Source organism: Ambystoma mexicanum, chromosome 12 (genome assembly GCF_040938575.1).
Source record: "Ambystoma mexicanum isolate Mex_15411 chromosome 12, UKY_AmexF1_1, whole genome shotgun sequence".
NCBI lineage: Eukaryota > Metazoa > Chordata > Amphibia > Caudata > Ambystomatidae > Ambystoma > Ambystoma mexicanum.
The window spans coordinates 681,497,736-681,510,057 of NC_090936.1; positions in this window are offsets into that span (position 1 = coordinate 681,497,736).

Consider the following 12,322-nt stretch of genomic DNA (forward strand, 5'->3'; position numbering starts at 1 on the left):
ACTTGTGATGTGTTTTGAGCTATGCATTACTCGTAGATGTTTCAAGTGTTTTGTGAGGCAATTCAATTGGTGGTGTTGTGCAAGTTCATTTTTGTAATGTGCTTATTTTTCTATTTTATTGTAGCTGCATTACCATCATCCCAGTGGATTTGCACTAGATGTTGAGCTATGCATTACTCGCAGATGTTTCAAGTGTTTTATGAGGTAATTCAATTGGTGGTCTTGTGCAAGTTCATTTTTGTAATGTGCTTATTTTTCATATTTTATTGTAGCTGCATTACCATCATCCCAGTGGATTTGCACTAGATGTTGAGCTATGCATTACTCGTAGATGTTTCAAGTGTTTTGTGAGGTAATTCAATTGGTGGTGTTGTGCAAGTTCATTTTTGTGATGTGTTATTTTTCTATTTTATTGTAGCTGCATTACTATCATCCCAGTGGATTTGCACTAGATGTTGTACAGTTAACTCCGGTGAAAGGTCAACCTATGCTCAAAACATAGTGGTAGTGTCGGAGATGGGAGCAGTACATCTGTAGACTCTTCATGAAAGTCTCCTTTGTGACCTTTCTAACATTTTGGATAGTTCTTTAAATGCAGTGGTTCAGGTATTTTATGACTCTGGCTGTTGGTGGCAGCACTTTCAATGTGTGATGGTTGATTATGTACAACCACTGCTCAGAGCTCCAGTGATTAGGGAAGTCGGTAAAAGAGGAGTCTGTGCATTTGATACCGCTGTTCACGGTGTTGGATTAGTGGATAGAGGTGCTGCAGGTTGTGATGATCTCCGTCTACGTAAGGAATGGGACCCATGCATTTTCTTTTATGATGGATTGATCATTATTGATGTTCCTAGAATTTGCGTTGGAATATTGGAAGGTCCATGGCATAGAGTTTTATTGTAAAAGGTGAAGAGTACCTCCTCTGCCTCTTTTTTGCAGTGTTTCTTGACTTTGATGAAGCATCAACTGAAAATGACAACATGAAAAAGTAAAAAAAAAGTAGTTTGTCAGACTATGGGCCTCATTACACGGTAGGCGGTAAGGGTTTACCGGTACCGGTAAGTGCACCGGTAAACCCATACCGCCTTACTACGAGGACCCTTTGCGGGGCCCGACCTTAACGGCTGGTGTAGACCAGCCGTTAAAGTTGGGACCCGCAAAGGGACCTTGGTGCTAATTACGGTACCGCAATTTGCTCCTTTCCCATTCCCATTGAGCCCTATGGGGCAAAAATGGGAATGTGGAAGGGCCATGGAGAAAGGGGGAATTACCGCCCGCCAACCTTGAAATGGGGTGGTAATTCCCCTTTTCTCCATGGGGGTACTGGTATGGTACCGGCGGCAACCATGGTGCTAAAAGCACCATGGTTTACCGCATAACGTGTAATGAGGCCCTATGTTTGTTTGATGACTTGTTCTCCAAGTTTACCTATACCACCCTATTTACTCTTGTTCTCCAAGTTTTCTTTACCTTATAATAATTTCTTCTGCATGCTACCAGTATAATGTTCTTTGCTTACTTTCACCCAGTTTATAAATCCCTGTTTGTTTTTTGTAGGGGTGTTTTCTTGTAGTTTTTTAAATCCAGGTTGGATTATTTTCCCCAATGATTAGTATGTGCAAAGAGAACAACAGTCTACTATGCACTCATGTTGTGTCTGTTATATATTGCCTGTGATACACTGCATATAAAATATGAGGGTCATAAACATGTGTGTATTAAATTGTGTTTATTAAAGTGTGTGTGTTAATGAACTGATTCTGTTTTTTTTTCAGATAGAGGGATATCCTATTTTTAATTTTTAAACATAGATGTATAGCCATGGCTACGATCCAGCCCAATGAGCCATTGGTATTTGGAGAGGCGGGTAAACGCAGAAACGACAGAGAGGTGTCCCAGGTGCGATTTCGATGGTGCAGCGTGATTGGATATTTTAGTAGCTGTGGCTAAAGATATATATATTTTTTTTAAATACATTTGGAATATTTTTTAAATATGTATTGAGTGTAGTGTTTGCAAACAGTGAGTGTAACATGTGAAATACTTTGTAATCAATAATAATGCATATAGGTGTACATATTTGAAAGGGGTAAATATATATTCAAACACCGTTTGTTGAAAACAAGTTTATTTGGGAAGGGATGAGGTTATGGGTTTTCTTTCAGTTTTGGTTGTAACACATGATATATCTTGTTCTGTAGCCAAATTCTTGGCATTTTTACTCTCCATGATTACTTTTAAAAATTCAATGTCCTTTTTCACTGTTTGCATGTCTTTTTGTATATTCATCATTATCTATTTTAATTCTATCAAGGAATCTATAATCATATTGGTGGGTCCTTGTTGTGGTGCTTCCTTTGTGATTCTTCTAGACACTTGAATCACTTCTTCATCTGTTTGAAAATGTGTGAAATATTTTTAAACAACTGAAGATATAATACACTTTTAAAATATGTGCGTTGGTTGTATACACATTTGATAGTTTGACAATAGGAAGATAAATTATATGTGTTTGGTGACTGATATTTGTTAATCTTAATGTAATTGTTAGTCACATTTTACATGAATATATAGACTTTACTTACAAAATCCTTAATTGTGGTGGATCTTCTTATGGAGCATTGTTGTGCGTGTCTTCTTTTCCAATTTTTTCTTCTGTAGGGTAGTTCTCCTCCAGCCATTCCATGTATTGTTCTATTGTTTTAGTTCCAATACTTCTTGTCAGTTCAGAGTTAGAATTTGGAATGGAGGAAGATTAATGAGGGGAGAACAAGGAATGTTTGTGTTTGCTTTGTGATTGGTTGTTCATTGTTTGTGTGGTGGGACGCTGCCAATAGGATTTCATTCAACCCAGATGCTGTTGAATTGTATAAAGTCTTTGAGAGAATGTAATTCTTTGAGTGATGCTTATATATGCCAATAACATTGTAGATGGGTGAGGTGCAACTTTAGGAAACAGTGCTGGTTTTGGGATATATTTATTGTTGTATTTGATATTTGAATATGGAGCAAATTCTAGAAGGTGAGGAATATCTTTGTTCAGAAGGGCATGGAGAATGTTTTGAGAATGGGGTTAATAGTGATGTTGAGGACATAGGTGAGGAGTTCTCAAAGCATTGGCTTGCAAGGTTCATTTAGTTTTACAATATTACATTAGATGGGGTGTTTGAAATGAAAGGTATATGCTGCGATTGTGGAGAAATATTTTTGACTGGGAGCACATGTTTTTTTCTCTTTGGAAAAAGAAAATTAATTAATCATCTAAAGAAAGAGCACAGACAAGTTGAATCATCATGAAGGGGAGGAGTAATTCTCTGATTGGAAATGTGCTGGTAGGAAAATCCAAAGGCTCTTTTAAGAGCCACTCAGAGAACTTTTTAGGTATAGTGGAAAAGGAAAATGCGTTTGTTGTCCTTTTTTAAAATAGTCGCATCTACGGTAAGAGCCAATTAAACATTGTGCACTCTCACAGAAGAGGCCACAGCCACATGTTTGAGCAGACAAATGGCACATTGTGTATTTTTGGCAGGTGCAGCCGAGGCTATAACTGTCCCGTCTTAGCCGCAGGTATGAGTGCACCAATTGCATGTTGCGGTCTTTGATAGCCGTTGGTATGAGCGGGCAAATAGCACGTTTTGTATTTTTTCGGCAGGTGCAGCCACGCCTATCGCAATCGCGCCACTATAGCTGCTACTTCAGCTGGTTGTGTTTTGGTGCAGTGATCACATTATATTATGGCTGTTTTAGCCCAGATTTGTACATGTGTTTCTATTTGGATGTTTTCACCTGAAGGCTAATATGAATTGATTTTTTTGAGCGCATTAGAAAAATGTTCATGTAGCCGGAACTATAGGTGGGTTTTCATCTTGTAACCGGGGTTATAGCCGCGGGTATGTTATTGGGAAAAATTAGGCAGAAAAGAAGTTTTTTTATGTAGTGTGTAAATATAAACTAAAGTATTCTTTAAAGGATTGTGTTGGGGTTTTTTGATTGATATAGGTTGTAATACAAATGTGTTTGTCATTTTACTTGTTTGTTTTATACAGTTCTCTTTTTGTGCTGTTGAATTGTGAAAGCTATGAAAGTGACATTTGTGTGAACTTTTGACAGTGTGATTTCAGAACTCAGCATATGTTCTGAGTTTGGTTCTGGTGAAGATTTATTCATTATTTGGAGCAGATGATGGTGAATTATAATGTGTTTTTATGTTCTTTATGTACAGTTTGAATTATTGTATTTGTAAGATAAATGAAGTATGTTTAGGTGTCTCATTTGGTCAAGTTTATAAGTATTGTTTGCAACATATGGCTTTCTATATTTTAGCTCAGTGCTTTCAGGAGAGTGATGAAGCAGTATGACATGTTATGCTATTCTTATGTTTGGCAGAAAATATATTTTCAAATAAAGGTTGTTTCTTAGTGACATTGCAGGATGTGATATGAATGAGGGTGCATGCAAAATCCTAGTGTGCGCTAAGCAGTATAACTGTACTCTTGACAACTTTTGTGGCTGTGTGTGTGCTATGTAGTTGGATATTAGGTCATTTTCTGTGACCCTATATTGGTGATTAGGCTTATCATTGAAACATGTTTGGTTTTAAGCACAGATATATTAGAAGTTGGCAACATTAATGGCCAGTTGCACCTTTGTTTCCTTTCAGAGCACATGGCAATCATGCCTACCTCTTTAGTGTTGGAGCTTATTTTGGTGGTGTAATGTTTTATATTTGGCAATGCAGGTAGACCAAATGGTTGATTTTCAAGCATCTGTTGTGTCAGGTTATCTACATTCTGTTTTTTCTAAATACTGTTTGTTCTGTTATGGCATGTATTGGGTTTTGATATATCACAAACTTTTTTTCTGGGGGTGGTGTGGATGTCGAATTGTTCTGGTATGCAAGAAATGGGTAATGTGGTGTATAAGATGTCAAATTAATGGGGTTGCATAGTGGGTTGGGGGGAAACAGGTTTATTGATGCGGTTTGTTAAGAAAGTCTTCTGGGGCTGTTTAGGGCATATGGCCACTAACACTTTAGTACATTGGGGATGGATGTGAAGGGAGGACATGTATGCTGGTATCTTTTTGTTGATTAGCAGTAGTAGTTATTAGTTTGTAGGGGAAAGACAGGATAGTGCATTAGGCTACTATGTTATTATGCTGAGATTGGTGGAATCGGGTGGGGTAGTTAATTGTGTATGCTTTTTGTTGAGGATGGTTAAGGAGGAGTAATTAAATGGGTGGCGGGAGAAGCAAGAGTGTGGTAGGGCCTAATATGTAGTACAAACACAAACTTCTTTATACTGTATTTGTTATTGTGGAATATGGGTGCATACAATGAACATAGAGGTTTTAACCATAAATGTTATCTTAAAGAGTTCTTGTTTAATGTACACTTGCTAATCACAGGCATCTAAGCATACTACCCTGAAAAATTGATGCATTTCCTTGGCTGTTATTATTGATGGATTGAACTGCTATGGTGGCTGACCTCTGAGGTGTCTACTTGAGCATCTGTGGTGTTTTTGCTTCTGGTATGAGCATTACTGGAAGCAATGATAGATTACTGGTTTTCTGAAACGCAATTATGTTGTGTTTTTATATGCAGTAACTGCTATTAATGTATGTCTGGGGGCAAAGGTGTAATCATCCAGTAAAACTCTCTTTACCACTTAGGGAATTAGTATTTACTGGATTGATTTTCTGCAGACATGTTATCACTATCATGTTTGAGAAAAGCACTGAGTACATTGTTTCCACCTCTCTTTGTGAACATGTGTCAAAATTCCTGTGAATAATACCAGTGTACCTGAAAGAGGATAACCAATTAGTAGTGTCCTTGCACTACTCAGAGGTGTGCTGCAGTTACAGCATTTGTGTCCTGTATTCCCCACCTCTCTCCCTTGCACTTCCTCACTCCTTTTCTGTTTCCAGTTTTCATTCTTGCACTTGTATGATCTGAATGATATAAGGCCTAGAAAGATTGCTTGTCTTGTCTTCCCTCTGTCTTCCCTCCCTTGTCATGTCATGCCTAGAAATACTTGTGGACAGGTGTGTTATAAATTAGTTATATCATCATAACATGTGGGATGTTTTGGGGGATATATTTGATAATTGTGGGTTATATGATAACTGTGCACCTCCAACCAGACTTGTCCCATTACCCTGACTGTCACAGGCAGTGGTATTTGAGCCCTCTACCTTCAGTGGCACTTAGTGTTGAAGTTCTGATTCACTCCCTTGCCATTCTCTATGTTTCAGCTATGTTTCAGTTAACAAGGAGACATGTCAGTTGTCCCATGTGTGTGGTCATGAATGCATCCAGGGTATTGTTTTACAATACCATGAACCGCAGTGTGCTCCTAGAGATCCTGGTGAAACAGGGTATGCAGGTTATGCCTGTGTCACATGTAATCTGTGCCTTTACGGTTTGCATTGTTTACAGTTCTGGAAGACATGCTTCATCCTAATTGAATCGGTGACACACCTGGCAAATCACACATGTGTGCAGTTCGGGAAACCATTGGTGTTTGTGATCTGGTCAATTATGTAAAATCATCTTTTTATATTATCTGTTGCTCCTGGGATTTTGGTAGCCATGTGTGTTGTTGAATAGTGTAGGGGAGATATTACCACCTTTGTCAGTATGTGCGGAAATGCTGGCTGTATCAGGTCATGAACGATGCCAACAGTGTATTGGGAGGAGTTTGTTTAAAACAAAGTTTTGTAACTACCAACTTCAAATAGTGTGACATGGCAGTGTGTATATTTCCTTTGCATTCAAGTTCTCTCACAATGAGTTGGCGTATGTAGATGATGTTGAGCTGGTTCAGCTAATACAGTTTCTTGATGGTGTACTCTGCTTATCCCTATGGGGACAGTGTCACCCTGGATATGTGTGCCTATCATGTTCTTCTCCTTACTTGCAGGGCTATGTGTGGCATGAATGTTATTATGCATTAAATCAGTATGGATAGCAACACAGGATACAGGAGGAGGGTTCTACCAGGTTGTATGGTTCTCTGAGTCTTCTCTGAGGTGCAGGTGAGTTTATCATTTTCACAATGGGTGAAGTGGATGAAACTTTGCTTCCTTTCAGATTATGTTGCAGTCATGCCCACCTTCTTAGTGGTGGAGGTTATTTTGGTGGTTTAATGTGTAAAGTTTGGCAATGCTGGTAGAGCAAATGGCTGATTTTCCAGAATCTGTTTTGTTAGGGTATTTACTTACTGTTGTTTTCTAAATCCTGTTTTCTCTGTAATGGCATGTATTGGGTTTCGACAAATTACATCATTTTTTCTGGAAGTGGTGTAGATGCGAGATTGTTATGGTATGTAAGAAATGGGTAATGCAGTGTATAAGATGTCAAATTAATGGTGTTGCATAGTGGGTTGGGGAAACAGTATTAATGATGAAGTTTGTTAAGAACGTTTTATGGGGCTGATTACGGCATATGGCCATTGAAACTTTAGTAGATTGGGGATGGCCAGTGAAGGGAGGACATAGATTCTGATATCTTTTTGTTGATTAGCAGTAGTAGTTATTAGTTTGTAGGGGAAAGGCAGGATAGTACATTAGGCTATTGTGTTATTATGCTGAAATGGGTGGAATCAGCAGAGGCAGTTAATTGTGCATGTTTTCTATTGAGGATGGCTAAGGAGGAGTAATTAAATTGGTGCTGGGAGGAGCAAGGGTGTGGTAGGGTTTAGTTATGTGTACTCTAATGTACTTAATGGTGTCTACTTGGAGTTGTCGTTTAGCTGTTAAGTAGAGGTTTGTGAGGCGTTTTCTGGTGCTAATACGGGACTTAGCCATTGAAACTGTAGTGATATTGGGGGTGGGTAGTGGAGAGTGGGTGGACATGCTGATATGTTTTGTGGAATAGTAGTAGTCATTTTATTTTAAAGGTTCCTTTTTTAATTATGGTGGCCAATTTGCAACAGTTTTTCAAATGTTTGGTGTCATCTGAAAAGGGAACAAGTGTCGTTTTGAATTAAATCATGGAGGTATATTCTTTTCCTGGTGGGACGTGTACTCACTTTAGTATATATTTTCTCAGGAATTAAAAAAAGAAAATGAACTGCACACAGGACATTTTCCAGGGTGCGAATAACTATTATACTTGTGCTGATGGGCAGATACAGGGCTTTCCTTTCGGCAGCTTTAAGTGAGTGTTTTGTTTCGCTTGACCTTACAAATCCGGGGTTGGCGGACCCTTAAAGTGAATCTCCACCTGTTAGCCTGGGATTGAAACTTATATTTTTTATTGAAAATATAAAGAAAGGAATGTGTGAACTTAATCATTTGAAATTGTGTTTTTTTTATATACAGCTCTTTTTTGTAAAATGCCTTCAAGAAAAGAACAACTATGAGCTATAAGAAAGGGGCATCTGCAGGGAAGTAAAGTTAAACAGTGTGATTTTCTTTAAAGTAGTGTTTTCAAATCTGTAGATACAAATCCTGTAGATAATGCAACAATGTCTAGTATTGAGGATAGTTTTAGAAATTTTGAATTTGAAATAAAAGATATGCCAACACAAAGTTTTGCTGGAACCAATAATGTCTTTGTTGAAAGTAAAAAAAAAATAAAAAATCAAATGTATTTCCAGCTATTAAAAAAATAATGATTTTTAGAAATAAAAAGGTAGTGAATGGGCTATCAATTTGAAACAGAGGAATAAGGATATATACAGGAGAATGTATCACTCCTGATTTTTTACCAATCTTTGGAGAAGTGTGAAACCAAAGTCTGAGTCATATGTGGCAAAATGTTTTTTTGCAAAAGAAAAAATTAGCAGTAATCATTAAGAAAGATTTTAATATGAAAAGAAAATTGTTCATTTTCGTATTAAATAAACTTAAGAAATTGCTTAAGCTGACTACACCATTCTATACAAATATACAAGCAGTTCATGTGCATACACGTGACAACTTTTGTGACATCTTTGGTGGAGAGTGGAAACACACTTCTCATATTGAAAGATTTTTTAATGAAGAGGAAGAATATTTAGCTAGCCATTGATGAGAGTGGACGTAGCTGTGAAGTCCGAAATGGTGTGATTTCTAAAAAAGAAGAAATCATACAGTGTAATAATATGGAAATGGAAACTGTAGGTCAGTCGGAAATGAAACGAAAGAAGGATTGTGTGGCATGGACTTGCAATTTTTTGTGCAATACTGATATCTTTTCTTGTAAAGTTTTAAAGAGATTTTTGCAAGTATTGCACAGAAATGATAATGTTCAATGACAAATCAAAATGCTACAAAGAATAGATGACTGTGAAGTTCGTGAAAAAAACAGGACTTCTGGGTCATTCTCTAGCTTGTCTTGATAAAAGTAGATGTAAGAGTCAGTTTCATCATATACGGATGCTGGCTGCACATCATAACAACATGAGAATCCTTCTATTAATACTGTATGAGTGCAAAACACCAAGTATGTCTCTTGCAGTTTTAAATCAAATACTTTTGACTGGAACTGTAGAAAGTTTAGTTTCTACAATGCAAATGTTAAATATGATGCATTTAAAAGAGTATGTATACGTAGATGAAACACTTACAGGAAGTGGAAATGATGATCCTATGCTTTCAAAGGATCAGATTTTTCAACAGTATAAAAGAGGTATTGCAATGTTTGAGTTGTCTCCTAGTGAAAGACCTGACATTGTTTGTGTATCTTGTCGACACACTTTTTTATAAGTCTCAAGTGCAACCAGTGTATGTTGAGAACACAATTAAACACACTGCAGAAGATGTTTGGAAATAACTGTATCTGTATTTGTTTGTAGAAGAACAATTTGACAAAAGTGAGGCACGTTATGTTTGTAGACACTGTGTTAGATTTTATAATCAAACACGCATTCCTCCAGTAAGTGTCTTAAACGATATGGTAGTGCCTGATATCCCTGTTGTGCTTCATAAATTGAACATGTTCAAAGTGATTGCATTGCAAACTGTTCAACCTTTTCAAGTTATTGTTAGACTGCAAACAAAGATGTCAAATCTGCCTAAGAAGTCATTAGTTCAAGGTGTGAGAGTCAAAGTTGTGTATTTACCCCTGAATTTGGAGGAAAATATGAATACTCTAGGAGTGAAGCGTGACATTGCAGATTGTTTGTTTGTTTTAGTAAATGATGTTGCCACTAAAGATAACAGGATTTGGCAGCAGTTTATCGATATTGGAAAAGTGAAAAACGCATTGGCGTTTCTATTGGAGCAAAATGATTTATACACAGCCAGTCTGACTGTACCAGCCTTGTATATGCTTGATGTTGAGTCAAAAAACAAGAGCAGTGAAGGTCAGTTTCAGCGTGTATATGTTGCAGAAGGGAATAGTTTGTATGAACATTACACTATTCATCCTCTACACTCACTTGAAGTCATGGGTGACATTTTATAATTGTATCAAATGAAAGCAGCGAAAGGTGCACCAATGAGTATCTGGGAAAATACATTAAAAGCCTGTTGTATCCCTATGCTTTTTCCAACTGGTACTGGAGGGAGATTGGATAATTGTAAGGTGCGAATCTCTGCTTCAGAATATCGGTGTACAAGAATGTATACAAAGGATTCACGATTCTGCACCAATGATGAATATATATTTCCACTTATTGTATGAAAGTACATTTTCAATATTATGTTATGCTGTTGCTCATACACTTCAGACCAGAACTAGATTTAAAATTCTTTCTCCATGTGAGATGCTGCAACAGGTGAAAGAAAAAAATGAAGTTTTAAAGGGTAAACTTATGAATATTGTTGCTACAATAAGAGGAACTAAAGAATATTGGTGTAGGACACACATTAGGTTCGATGCATGATCAGAAACGTGGGATGTCCAACCTGGTTTGTGACTTTAAGTTGTGCTGAGTATGGTTGGGAAAGTAATGCAGAGAAAGACAACATAGAACACATGACACCGGAATAATTGTGTTCTATAGACCCTGTAAGTGTATCGCATTTTTTTCATCACAGATTTTAAGTCATGTTACACTTTATATGTAATAAAGAAAATGGTCCAGTCGGCCTTGTAGAACATTTTCCTTTGGAGGAAAGAGTACCAGGCACGTGGGGCTCCACATATACATATGCCGTTGTGGATTAAAGTTGCTCCTCATCTTGGTCAGGAGAGTGATGGCTGTGTGATGGAGTTCATTGAAAAATATGTTACTTGTTCTATTGCAGCTCAGCAAGTGAATGCTAATCTATGGAACAAGGTGGAAAGGTTTCAAAGGCATGCATGTGGAAAGTACAGTCAAAGAAATGTAATGACAAGTACTACACTCAGTGCAGATTTGGCTTTCCAAGGATTGTGACACCAGCTGCTTGAGTGAACAGTTTAATATAATCTGCGCAACACCATGTGAGTACCATTAAGTTGGGTAACAATAAACATCAGTTATTAGCACCAAGATGCCCCTTTGGGGGTGAACGTGCGCTTTACAAATACGCCTATTATGTTATGTTATGTTACTGCTAAGTGTCCGAGAAATACCTGTCATTTAAAAAGAAATAAGGAATGCCAATTTATTAATGATTACAATGCGTGTAAAAACTAAGAGTGGGGGGCTTCCTTGCTATAAATAGATGTGCAGCCCCAAAGTTGTAGCCTACAAAACATGTGAATATGATGTAGACCCACTGTTAAAATAATCAGACAGAAAGAGCGTGGGAAGCATGCAAGGAAAGGTTAAGGGGTTACCTTATAAGCAGAGCTTGATTCAAATAAATTCAGTGTTTGAATGGATGGACCTATTTGTGAACAAAACAAAGATAAGCATGTGAATGCTAGAACTACTGGGGGTCCATCGGATGGAGAGCGAGCGAGATTATGGAGGGAAGAACTCACCTAGTAATGCATGTCATCACGCGTCAGATGCAGAAGAGCAGTGTTGACTGACCAGAACAAGCGTTTTAGCACTCAGCCTTTAAATATTGTGGTGGGCCAGAAGGGTGTGGACACTGTGTTGACATTTCCACTGCTTATTTATTGAATTATACAAATAATGCGTATCTTCCCCTCTCTTCCCCTTTTGCTTTAGGGGTATTCCCTGCCTATAAACATATCTATGGTGCTCGTCAGTCATCTGAACGTCTCCAAATATAAATTGTCTGCTGTCCAAAAACTAGTTCTACCTTACCGCAATTCTAACCAACCAAAGGAAGCCAGAACAATGACTGGCTCTTCTCAAAGAGTTTCTTCTCCACTCCAAAGTTCTTTTAACAAGTTGTTTTTAGATAGTCTCTCGCCACCTTCTGTACCAGTTCTTGTAGCACCTTCAGTAGGTTTTTGGGGTTACTATCTTTTCTCTGGACAATGTTCAAT